This window comes from Thalassophryne amazonica, chromosome 7, assembly GCF_902500255.1.
Source record: "Thalassophryne amazonica chromosome 7, fThaAma1.1, whole genome shotgun sequence".
In the NCBI taxonomy this organism is placed as follows: Eukaryota; Metazoa; Chordata; class Actinopteri; order Batrachoidiformes; family Batrachoididae; genus Thalassophryne; species Thalassophryne amazonica.
In genome coordinates, this window is record NC_047109.1 from 80,074,533 (window position 1) to 80,086,868 (window position 12,336).

The 12,336-nt window shown below is 40.8% G+C and overlaps 1 protein-coding gene across 1 annotated transcript in view; it reads right to left on the reverse strand.

Moving 5' to 3' along the window:
* The window catches only part of kcnn3 (potassium intermediate/small conductance calcium-activated channel, subfamily N, member 3), a 285,265-nt gene that overhangs the window by 36,467 nt on the left and 236,462 nt on the right, over positions 1-12,336 (reverse strand). The window lies entirely within an intron of this gene.

Below are 12,336 nucleotides of genomic sequence, written 5' to 3' on the forward strand. Positions count from 1 at the left end.
CGAGTGGCACGGGTGCTTTTGGTGGAAAGGAAAGGTTTACGGACTTTGACTTGGTGGATGATGCTGTGATCTTTGTGGAATCAACGGATACTCTGATTGTTGCATTTCAGAAGCTGAGCAAGAAATCGGAGTGTCTGGGTTTGAGATTGACCTGGATCAAGACTAAGATTTCAGGCTTTTAACAACTTCCTGGACTCAGTCATCAGAAGTGCATCTGTATGTGGTGAAAGTGTTGAGACATTTACTTATCTCAGCAGTGACATGAATGTCTCTGGGTCTTCAGCCTTTGAGATTGAGAAGCAGATAGGATGAGCTTATGGAGTCATAAAGCTGCAGACAGAGGTGTTTGGCAATAGTGATATTTTTGCAGGCAAATGAAGTTCCCAGTCTTTGGGGTCCTGGTGCGATCCATCTTGCTGCATGGTTGTGAGACTTGGATGCTAACCAGTGACCTAAGGTGATGACTGGATGCCTTTGGCACTAGGTCTCTTTGGAGGACCCTTGTTTAGTGCTGGAATGATTTTGTATCAAAAGACCAGTTACTAAGAGAGACTAAGATGAAGAGTATCGCTTGCATTGTGAGGGAATGTCAGCTTTGACATTTTGGTCATGTGGCATGTTTCTCTGTGCATGATCCAGCATGCAGTTGCCTGAGTGCTGAGGACTCAAGTAGCTGGAGCAGGCGAGGGGATGGCCATGTTTCACCTGACTGCACAGATAGTTGGTTACTTTAGAGATGTGGGAATGGACGGTTGTCTGCCTTGGTGGTTGCCATTCAGGACCCATGGTCTAGTGGATGCGGTGAAGTGCAGCACCATCGCATGCTCCCAGACCTGACTTGTGTCTCCCCATGTAACCAATCATTTTTTCACAAAGTCATTCCCGTGGTACCCAAGGCAATCTCTGAAGAACACAGCTGTAGACATGCTAGTAGCCAATGAAATGGTAAGAAACAGCAGGATATGTTTTCATTGTCAAGAGTGCTCTGTGAATGTTGAAAGAGCTGTAACAGAATTCTTACACTTCACTTCTAACAGACCTCCAGTCTTTTTTAAACAACCATCGTCATATTGAATAAGTTATATAGAATAAGTCATATAGAATAAGAATTATAAAAAATAATAACAATAAGAACAGGAATAAGAATAATAATAAGACCCCAAGTCAGCTTTAATAATATGGAAAAATCAAGCCATCTTAAAAACAAAACAACATTAAAAATAAACATGCCAACATCAACTATGGATGCCATTGGCGACATGGCTGAGGGCTCCACTGATTGTCATTTAATTAACGAGCTTGTTAATACAGTACTATCAAATGGAAGACAGCACCATTTTACTGAAACTGCATGTGGTTTTGTGTTCGTGTGTACACATACCATGATGGAAGGATGTAATGTGTGTCATTTCAGTCTTCATTATAAATGGCAGAGAATGGACCCGGACATGTAAATCAGTGTGCATACAACAGCTTCAATCATTGGTCTCTTGGTAATAGAGGGCAGGAGACAATTACCACTGCAAAGGCTGAGCACCCTTTGAAGGAAATGTCACCAAGCACGCCGTATTGTGCTGCATGACATGGCTACACAGCACGCCCACATACTTGATAACAGACATTGTTAGGATTGTGACATATACTTGATATGGCAATAACAGAGAAGATTGACTGTGACATGTAAATTAAACATCAGTCACCCAGTTGTCATGATAAGGGTCAAACAACATGGATGGCAATGTAAACAAACGCATGTGAGGACAAATTCTGAGAAAATGTTTTTGGAAAAGTTGAGATTTAACAAGAGGATTTGCTTATTATACTGTCAATGTTAGCATGTGAGCGCCCAAAATCACTTTATGCAGCAGAATGATGTCATCCAGTAAGCTAACATTTGTATTCCAACAGCAATTAATTTTGTCCTAAATGCCTGTTTCATCAAGTGACCTGGTTTATGTTGTACTTGGTTATGGATGGAAAGGTTAATTTAGCTAATGAAGTCTGTGAACATGGATTTGTGGTGCCAGGTCAGTTTTTAGCTAGCTACATTTCTATATCCATTTCTATAAATGTCATAAGGCTGATGGCAAAGCTTAAAATCTACAAGGCTGTAGTAATCCCTACACTCCTGTATGGATGTGAAACGTGGACTCTGTACCACCGCCACATAAAGCAACTAGAAAAATTCCACATGAAGTCACTGCGTACAATCATGAGCATCCGCTGGAAAGATAAAATTACCATCCAGGAAGCACTGGATAGAGCCCACTCAACAAGCATTGAGTCATTGCTACTGAAGGCTCAGTTCCGATGGTCTGGTCATATCAGTAGGATGGATGACAGCCGTATCCCCAGGCAGCTGATGTACGGGGAGCTCAAGTTGGGCTCCCGCCGGAGGGGTTGACCTAAACTGAGGTACAAAGACCTTCTGAAGAACAACCTTCAGTGGTGCGGTATCCAGCCACCTGAGTTTGAAGCAGCTGCCGCTGATCGACTAGCCTGGAGGGCTGTCATCTCTAAAGCCACAACTATTTTCAAGGAGGAGAGGAGGAAAGGTCTAGAAGCTGCAAGGGACAGGCGGCATAAAGCAGCATCGGCCAAACCCAGCTACATCAACCCATCAGTGCAGGAGGTGTGGAAAGCTGTGTGCTTCAGCCTTCGGGTTGAGAAGTCATCAGAGGATCCATCCCCCCTGAGGGTCTGCACAGAAGTCATCATCGAAAGAGATGGACTACCAGAGAGAGCGATAAGGCTGATGGCACCCGTATCCCGCTGTTAATCTTTAAACCCAATGCATCATGTTTAAAAATTAGACTCAAAGAGAGCATTTACGTCAAAAATCACTTTAGTTTTTGGCCAAATCAAAGTGAAATCAATTTTCTACACTGAATATTACACCTGTGATAAGTACAAACACACTTAATTAGTTTGATTTTTTTTATAACTTTTTATTTAACCCTAATGCACTGCATTATTGTTGTTGTTGTTCATTCAGCTGCTCCCGGTTTTGTTCGGGGTCGCCACAGCGGATACAGCCAGATCCGCATTGGTAATTGGCACAAGTTTTATGTCGGATGCCCTTCCTGACGCAACTCCAGTTTCAGTGGTGGGCACAGTTCTGATAATCCGATAACAGATAATTATCGAAGATAATGTTTTCATCATCGGATTATCTTTTGAGATAACTTTAAAAACCATTATCGGACCAATTATCTTCCGATAAATTTTTGTCCGATAACTTTTAGACCAATAAACAAAGTTGAACAGCGACAAACATTTTTAAAATTTCAAATCAGTTCAGCACCTACCTGTTAAAAAGTTTCATAACAGATGTACAGTTCTACCCTCTGCAAACAGAAGAGAGCTGCTTTCAAGAGAAACCACTCTATCCTCTGCAGGCAAAGGAGAACTGGTCAGGAAAAAAAACAAAAATCATTTCCTTTAACGCCATATTGATACACATGCAATATCACCCAAGTCATCCAGAGGCATACATTTTTAACTTATGGTTCAAATTTTAACCAAACTAATTTTGGACAAGTTATTTAAAATTACTGTCATGTCTGAAGTTTTATAGAGTGAAAATATCAATCAACATCAATCAACATTTATTTATAAAGCGCTTTACAGCACCGACTGGTGTCCAAAGTGCTTAACATTAAAAACACAAATTTACAAAATAAAACACATATAAAATAAAATTTTAAAACAACACATAAAAAAAAGAACATAAAAATAACAGAACATGTCACCTCCCCACTAAGTGTTAAAAGCCAGTTTAAATAAATAAGTCTTTAACTTAGATTTAAAAAGTGCTAGGTCAGGAATAGTACGTAACTCAAGAGGTAGCTCATTCCACAGTCTGGGGCCAGCTACCGCGAAAGCATGATCACCCCAGCGTTTATATCTTGACCTTGGAACATCTAAGTAAAGCTGGCCAGACGCCCTTAACGTCCTACTGTAGGTGCGCAAAGTTAAAATTTCAGACAAGTAGGGAGGTGCAAGGCCATAAATAGCTTTAAAAACAAACATTAAAATTTTAAAATCAATTCTAAAACGAACTGGAAGCCAGTGGAGTGAGTATAGGATTTGCGCAATATGCTCACGTCTAGAAGTGTTTGTCAAAAGACGAGCAGCAGCATTCTGCACCAACTGGAGACGCACAAGAGACGACTGATTAATGCCCGCATAAAGTGCATTACAATAATCAAGTCTGGAGCTGATGAAAGCATGAATGGCCGTCTCAAGATCACGTCTACTGAGAAAGTGCTTTATTTTAGCCAAGAGGCGAAGTTGGAAAAAACTACCTTTGACAACAGAATTTATCTGTTGATCGAACCTCAAACAGCTGTCAAATATCACTCCCAAATTCTTGACAGCTGGTTTTACATAGTTAGCCAAAGCACCAAAATTTGGTGTTACCACATTTGGTATGCCAGTGCGCTCAAACACCATGATCTCAGTTTTACCATCATTCAGGTAAAGGAAGTTTCGGGACAGCCACTGCTTTACATCACGAATACAATTAAATAATGATGACAAAGCATCACTCCCATTAGTCCTCACAGGCAGATAGATTTGCAGATCATCTGCATAACAATGAAAGGACAAATTGTGCTGGGTTATAATTGACCCCAATGGCAGAATGTACAAAGAAAATAGAATCGGCCCAAGGACAGATCCCTGCGGCACTCCACAGCACAGAGGAGCAGTTGATGAGGAAAGGTCCCCAATCATGACAGAAAAGCTCCTTTCAGCCAAATATGATCTAAACCACTCAAGTGCAGTACCATGAATGCCAATAAAATGTTCCAACCGGGAAACAAGTACTGTGTGATCCACAGTATCAAAGGCTGCTGTGAGGTCCAACAGAACCAGCACAGCAGGATTCCCTGCATCCACCGACAGAGTAATATCATTATGAACTTTTAAAAGTGCTGACTCAGTGCTGTGTCGCGATCTAAACCCAGACTGGAATTTTTCAAGGATGAGATTGTCTTCTAAAAATGATTGTAACTGTAAAAAGACAACCTTTTCTAAAACCTTAGATAGAAATGGCAGATGAGAGACAGGTCTAAAATTGGATAAAACTGATGAGTCCAGGTGAGGTTTTTTAAGAAGAGGTCGAACCACAGCATGTTTAAAAGCAGCTGGAACAGACCCTGATCTAAGACAAGCATTGATAAAAGTTAGGAGACCCGCCCCAACAGTATTAAAAACCTCCGATATTAAAAATATCAGATATATGTTTTAGTTTTAAAGTAATGTGCTAATTGTTAAGGTTTTAGTGAGCACATGCTGTGTGCCCAGCAGTGCATTATGGGTAAGATAGGGTAATCTCAGTACGTTCAGGACAGGACAAATGCATTTCAGACACTCTATTCAGGCTCCACAGACAACAGCATTAAACTCTATTGCCTAAAACTATCATGAATATATTCTCTGGGTTTATAGATGTTATTGTGTTTGCGTTTGTTAAATTCCACGCATTTTAAATGTACCAGACACAGATTATCTGTAATTTTGTTTTGGCAAGTTTTCAAGGCCTCTACTGCCATCTACTGGCCAGTAGTGTTCATGGCAGTATTTGCCCTAAGTACTAAGTGTCTGGGCACCAGTAGATAGCAGTGTTCTATTTATTTTGACCCCCGTTATATCAGATGGTTTCCAAATCAACTTTTTGGCTTTGCAAATGGCTTTTTTTTTTTTTTTTACAAATTAAGTTTAAAACCAAAACAAAACAACAACAACAAAAAAAACATTACAAGACAGCTCTGCGGTGTTTGCACAGGCACAGTGCGAGCGGTTGGATGCTTGCAGCTCTTCTGCAGCAGGATTCCCTCACGACGGCTGACCAGAATAATATCAAACAGGTTTGATTTTCATCTGACCATACGATCGGCGATCAGGAGGTGGTCGTGAGATGCTAAACACAGCTTGTTACTCCATGTACACTACATAATGCAGGACGCGTGATTAACCTGAAACTCGGTCGAAAAAAGTCTCACACGAATGAAAAATCATCTGAAAAAGGGCCAAAACTCGCACAGTGTAAAGCCAACATTTATGTGTCAAGACAATATTGACTGCACGTTTTACAACAACATCAAATGTGCGCATGGCACTAATAAAGCAGTGCACATTCTCTCCACATGCAAAACATTTTGTGATGACACTTCCAGGGCTCCGTAAAAATGCCTGTTTTTACAAATAAAAAATTGAATATTTTACAAAAGCACATTTATCTGTAAACACCAACACACGACACACATCACATTAACGTGTTGGTTTACATAATGAATGACTGAACCAATCAGTGTTTAGCAGAGGCACTTTTACCCAGAATCCTTTGCGATCTGTCTGTGTTTGTTACAAAACCTCAGAATTAGTGCATTATTCAACATTAAAAGATATATGTTATATTTTAACTTTGTACAAATGACAGAATTGACATTAAAGGAGTTATTCTATTGGTATTAATGTTATTTATAAATCAAAACCATAAGTCAGCATGACTTTATTTTCCGAGACCTCAACCTGACCGGAGCATTGTGACTGGTAGAGAGCTGGCATTATGGTTGCTCTCAGTGGGTCCCTGTGCTGGAAATTGTGTAATAAACAAGCGTTTCCAGCAGGGGGCAAGATGTTCAAAGACAAAAGTGTGGCCTCATTGTCTGGGGTCTGTTGGCACTTTTAATACTACTAGAAGCCATTGTGGTGTTAAAACTCAAATTCAGTTTATTAGTAGTTGCAAATGTACCAGAGACAATATTGGAATTTATCGGTAACTTCTGATACATTTTTGGGTGGTTTATTGTTTATCTTTATCAAAGATAACTTTTCAGTTATCTGATTATCTGTTACCGAAGTTAATTTTTTGGAGAAACATGCAGCCGCTGGTGTTCCAAAGACTAACCAGATCCTGCTCTGCTTAGCTTCTTAGATCTGATGGGATCAGACACAGAGCAGACCAGCTGCACAATGCACTGCACTATTACTAATTTCAAATTCACTATGATATATGAAAACATTGGTAAATATGGCAATTGCTTGAATTGGTCTTCCAGCAGCTACAGTATAAGCATTGTTAAATGGCATTGGGAGCACATAAAGACTTTCTTCTCTTTTATTTTTTTTTGGCTGCTACTTTGCATATATGGTTCAACCTATTGGCATAAACAACATATGCCCTTGGCTGAGAATTGTATCGCTTATCAAGAATATCATCAACGGTCAAAAAGTGCTGATGTCCACGACTTCTGCCTTTTTGTGAAAGTCAGACGAGGTCCCAGATCAACAAAGCCTTCACGTTGGAAATGATGGTTGTTTCAGAGGGGTCTGAGCATGTCGATCGTCGGATACTTTTCTAACAGACCTCGTATACTCAAAACCTGGATTAATCTTTTTAGTCACATAGCACTACTATTATTCTGAACACTACTGTACTTTAGCTTCCCCTGTGATAACTTCCACCAGTATCCAGGGGAAACTGCAGATCCCAATTTTCCACACATGCATGTAAATTCTTATTTATTTTGGCCTAATTTTAATGGAAATACACACTTCTCTAAAAAAAAAAAAAAAAAAATAGAGAATAACCAATAATGCCAAGTTACACAAAATCATTTGTTGTTGAGTGACAAAATTCAATCTTTCATCCACATTGTGACACCTTGGGTAACGAATCAAGTCGGGAATTGCCTTTTGGAGTGAAATACTGTGGGGATCTTGTATGCCCAGTGGCCGCGATGGTAAAAATAAATAAAAAGGTCGGATACTTTTCTAACAGACCTCGTATTTCTTATTGTTACATGGGAAACAAGATACCAGTAGATTCAGTAGATTCTCACAAATCCAACAAGACCAAGCATTCATGATATGCACACTCTTAAGGCTATGAAATTGGGCTATTAGTAAAAAAAGTAAAAAAGGGGGTGTTCACAATAATAGTAGTGTGGCATTCAGTCAGTGAGTTTGTCAATTTTGTGGAACAAACAGGTGTGAATCAGGTGTCCCCTATTTAAGGATGAAGCCAGCACCTGTTGAACATGCTTTTCTCTTTGAAAGCCTGAGGAAAATGGGACGTTCAAGACGTTGTTCAGAAGAACAGCGTAGTTTGAGTAAAAAGTTGATTGGAGAGGGGAAAACTTATACGCAGGTGCAAAAAATTATAGGCTGTTCATCTACAATGATCTCCAATGCTTTAAAATGGAAAAAAAAAAAAAACAGAGACGCGTGAAAGAAAAGGGAAAACAACCATCAAAATGGATAGAAGAATAACCAGAATGGCAAAGGCTCACCCATTGATTGATGGGTGAGCTCACGCAATATCTCTAAAATCAGAAAGGTCTTGTCTCAAAGTGATGCTGAAAAACTAATTCATGCATTTATTTCCTAAAGGCTGGACTATTGTAATTCATTATTATCAGGTTGTCCTAAAAGTTCCCTAAAAAGCCTTCAGTTAATTCAAAATGCTGCAGCTAGAGTACTGACAGGGACTAGAAGGAGAGAGCATATCTCACCCATATTGGCCTCTCTTCATTGGCTTCCTGTTAATTCTAGAATAGAATTTAAAATTCTTCTTCTTACTTATAAGGTTTTGAATAATCAGGTCCCATCTTATCTTAGGGACCTCGTAGTACCATATCACCCCAATAGAGCGCTTCGCTCTCAGACTGCAGGCTTACTTGTAGTTCCTAGGGTTTGTAAGAGTAGAATGGGAGGCAGAGCCTTCAGCTTTCAGGCTCCTCTCCTGTGGAACCAGCTCCCAATTCAGATCAGGGAGACAGACACCCTCTCTACTTTTAAGATTAGGCTTAAAACTTTCCTTTTTGCTAAAGCTTATAGTTAGGGCTGGATCAGGTGACCCTGAATCATCCCTTATTTATGCTGCTATAGACGTAGACTGCTGGGGGGTTCCCATGATGCACTGTTTCTTTCTCTTTTTGCTCTGTATGCACCACTCTGCATTTAATCATTAGTGATCGATCTCTGCTCCCCTCCACAGCATGTCTTTTTCCTGGTTCTCTCCCTCAGCCCCAACCAGTCCCAGCAGAAGACTGCCCCTCCCTGAGCCTGGTTCTGCTGGAGGTTTCTTCCTGTTAAAAGGGAGTTTTTCCTTCCCACTGTAGCCAAGTGCTTGCTCACAGGGGGTCGTTTTGACCGTTGGGGTTTTACATAATTCATGTATGGCCTTGCCTTACAATATAAAGCGCCTTGGGGCAACTGTTTGTTGTGATTTGGCGCTATATAAAAAAATTGATTGATTGATTGATTGATTGATCAGCTCCAGGATGATCAAAGACAGTCTGGAGTTACCTGTAAGTGCTGTGACAGTTATAAGACGCCTGTGTGAAGCTAATTTATTTGCAAGAATCCCCAGCAAAGTCCCTCTGTTAAATAAAAGACATGCAGAAGAGGTTACAATTTACCAAAGAACACCTCAACTGGCCTAAAGAGAAATGGAGGAATATTTTGTGGACTGATGAGAGTAAAATTGTTCTTTTTGGGTCCAAGGGCCGCAGACAGTTTGTGAGACGACCCCCAAACTCTGAATTCAAGTCACAGTTCACAGTGAAGACAGTGAAGCATGGTGGTGCAAGCATCATGATATGGGCATGTTTCTCCTACTATGGTGTTGGGCCTATATATCGCATACCAGGTATCATGGATCAGTTTGGATATGTCAAAATACTTGAAGAGGTCATGTTGCCTTATGCTGAAGAGGACATGCCCTTGAAAAGGGTGTTTCAACAAGACAATGAGCACAAGCACACTAATAAATGAGCAAAATCTTGGTTCCAAACCAACAAAATTAATGCCTCGCAGATGTGAAGAAATCATGAAAAACTGTGGTTATACAACTAAATACCAGTTTAGTGATTCACAGGATTGCTAAAAAAGCAGTTTGAACATAACAGTTTTGAGTTTGTAGCATCAACAGCAGATGCTACTATTATTGTGAACAACCCCTTTTCTACTTTTTTTTTTTTTTTTTACTAATAGCCCAATTTCATAGCCTTAAGAGTGTGCATATCATGAATGCTTGGTCTTGTTGGATTTGTGAGAATCTACTGAATGTACTGGTACCTTGTTTCCCATGTAACAATAAGAAATATACTCAAAACCTGGATTAATCTTTTTAGTCATATAGCACTACTATTATTCTGAACACTACTGTATTACCTCAGTGACAATATGTGCCATGAACATTGTCAGGGGACATTTGGGTACATGTTAATCCACTAATGTAAGGCTGGTTTGAACATTGCACCCTCGACTTTAGACCATGTATTTGTTGGTCTTTCATATAAATGCTTTTTGGTGACATACGAGGGCTGTCAATAAAGTAACGGTCCTTTTTATTTTTTTCAAAAACTATATGGATTTCATTCATATGTTTTTACGTCAGACATGCTTGAACCCTCGTGCGCATGCGTGAGTTTTTCCACGCCTGTCAGTGACGTCATTCGCCTGTGAGCACTCCTTGTGGGAGGAGTCATCCAACCCCTCGTCGGAATTCCTTTGTCTGAGAAGTTGCTGAGAGACTGGCGCATTGTTTGATCAAAATTTTTTCTAAACCTGTGAGACACATCGAAGTGGACAGGGTTCGAAAAATTAAGCTGGTTTTCAGTGAAAATTTTAATAGCTGATGAGAGATTTTGAGGTGATTCTGTCGCTTTAAGGACTTTTCACGGTGCGAGACGTCGCTCAGCGCTCTCCGGCGGCGTCATCAGACTGTTCAAGCTGAAAACCTCCACATTTCAGGCTCTATTGATCCAGGACGTCGTGAGAGAAAAGAGAAGTTTCAGAAGAAGTCGGTTTCAGCATTTTATCCGGATATTCCACTGTTAAAGGAGATTTTTTTAATGAAAGACGTGCGGACGGGTCCGCGCGTCGGGACGCAGCCGACGCGGTGCGGCGGCACAGGAAAAACACCTCCGTGTTGATAACCATTTGTAAAATCCAGGCGGCTTTTGATGGCTTTCAGTGGAGTGAGTATATGAGAAATTGTTTAACAGGCAGGACATGTTCCAACTTGTCCTTAAGGCTTTCAACAGAGGTGTTTTTCCTGTGGCGGAGCGTCGCGGCGGCTGCGTCCCAACGCGCGGACCCGTCCGCACGTCTTTCATTAAAAAAATCTCCTTTAACAGTGGAATATCCGGATAAAATGCTGAAACCGACTTCTTCTGAAACTTCTCTGTTCTCTCACGACGTCCTGGATCAATAGAGCCTGAAATGTGGAGGTTTTCAGCTTGAACAGGCTGATGACGCTGCCTGAGAGCACTGCGCGACGTCTCGCACCGTGAAAAGTCCTTAAAGCGACAGAATCACCTCAAAATCTCTCATCAGCCGTTAAAATTTTCACTGAAAACCAGCTTAATTTTTCGAACCGTGTCCACTTCGATGTGTCTCACAGGTTTAGAATAAATTTTGATCAAACATCGCGCCAGTCTCTCAGCAACCTCTCAGACAAAGGAATTCCGACGAGGGGCTGGACGACTCCTCCCACAAGGAGTGCTCACAGGCGAATGACGTCACCGACAGGCGTGGAAAAACTCACGCATGCGCACGAGGGTTCAAGCATGTCTGACGTAAAAACATACGAATGAAATCCATATAGTTTTTGAAAAAAATAAAAAGGACCGTAACTTTATTGACAGCCCTCGTATAATGTGAATGAATCCACCAGCTCTGCACCTGACCACATGTCAATTTTAGACCAACATGCCCAGATGAGCACAACAGGACTCATGACTTACAAGATGTGGATGCTGGGCATGGAAATATTTGGGCGTTGTATGGAAACTAGCAATGACATTTGCATAGCAGGCGGAAGAACAGCCCAATGCCTTCAAGTACATAAAGCCAATGTATGTTGTTGTCTGTTCAGTTACAGATTGTGATTGTGAGTAACACACAAACATGATTGCACTTGTTAAGTGCCTTTTGGGAAACATTATGTTCAGTTTGATCAGGGACCAAAGAAAAATAAGAACCTATTCTATTCCCCCTGTCGATATTTTATCCAAGCAGAAAATATTGATCGCCTGACCCTGTCCAGGCTGCAGACACACTGCTGCCATAATGTACCCTACATATTTGATATGGCAGCTATTTTTATAACTTGGGTCTTTCAACTATATGAAAAATTGAAAAGGACCAGAGAAGGGCGGGAGAGAAAAATGGAGGGGAGGAGGTGGTGAGGGGACAAGTTTGAAGGAAAGAAGAAGGCAAAGGAGGAGAAAAAGGGCATGGAGAGAAAACGATTTACAGTTGGGAAGACAAATGTCAGGCGAAAGGGGCTGAGAGATGGCTGTGCACGAGGAAATAACA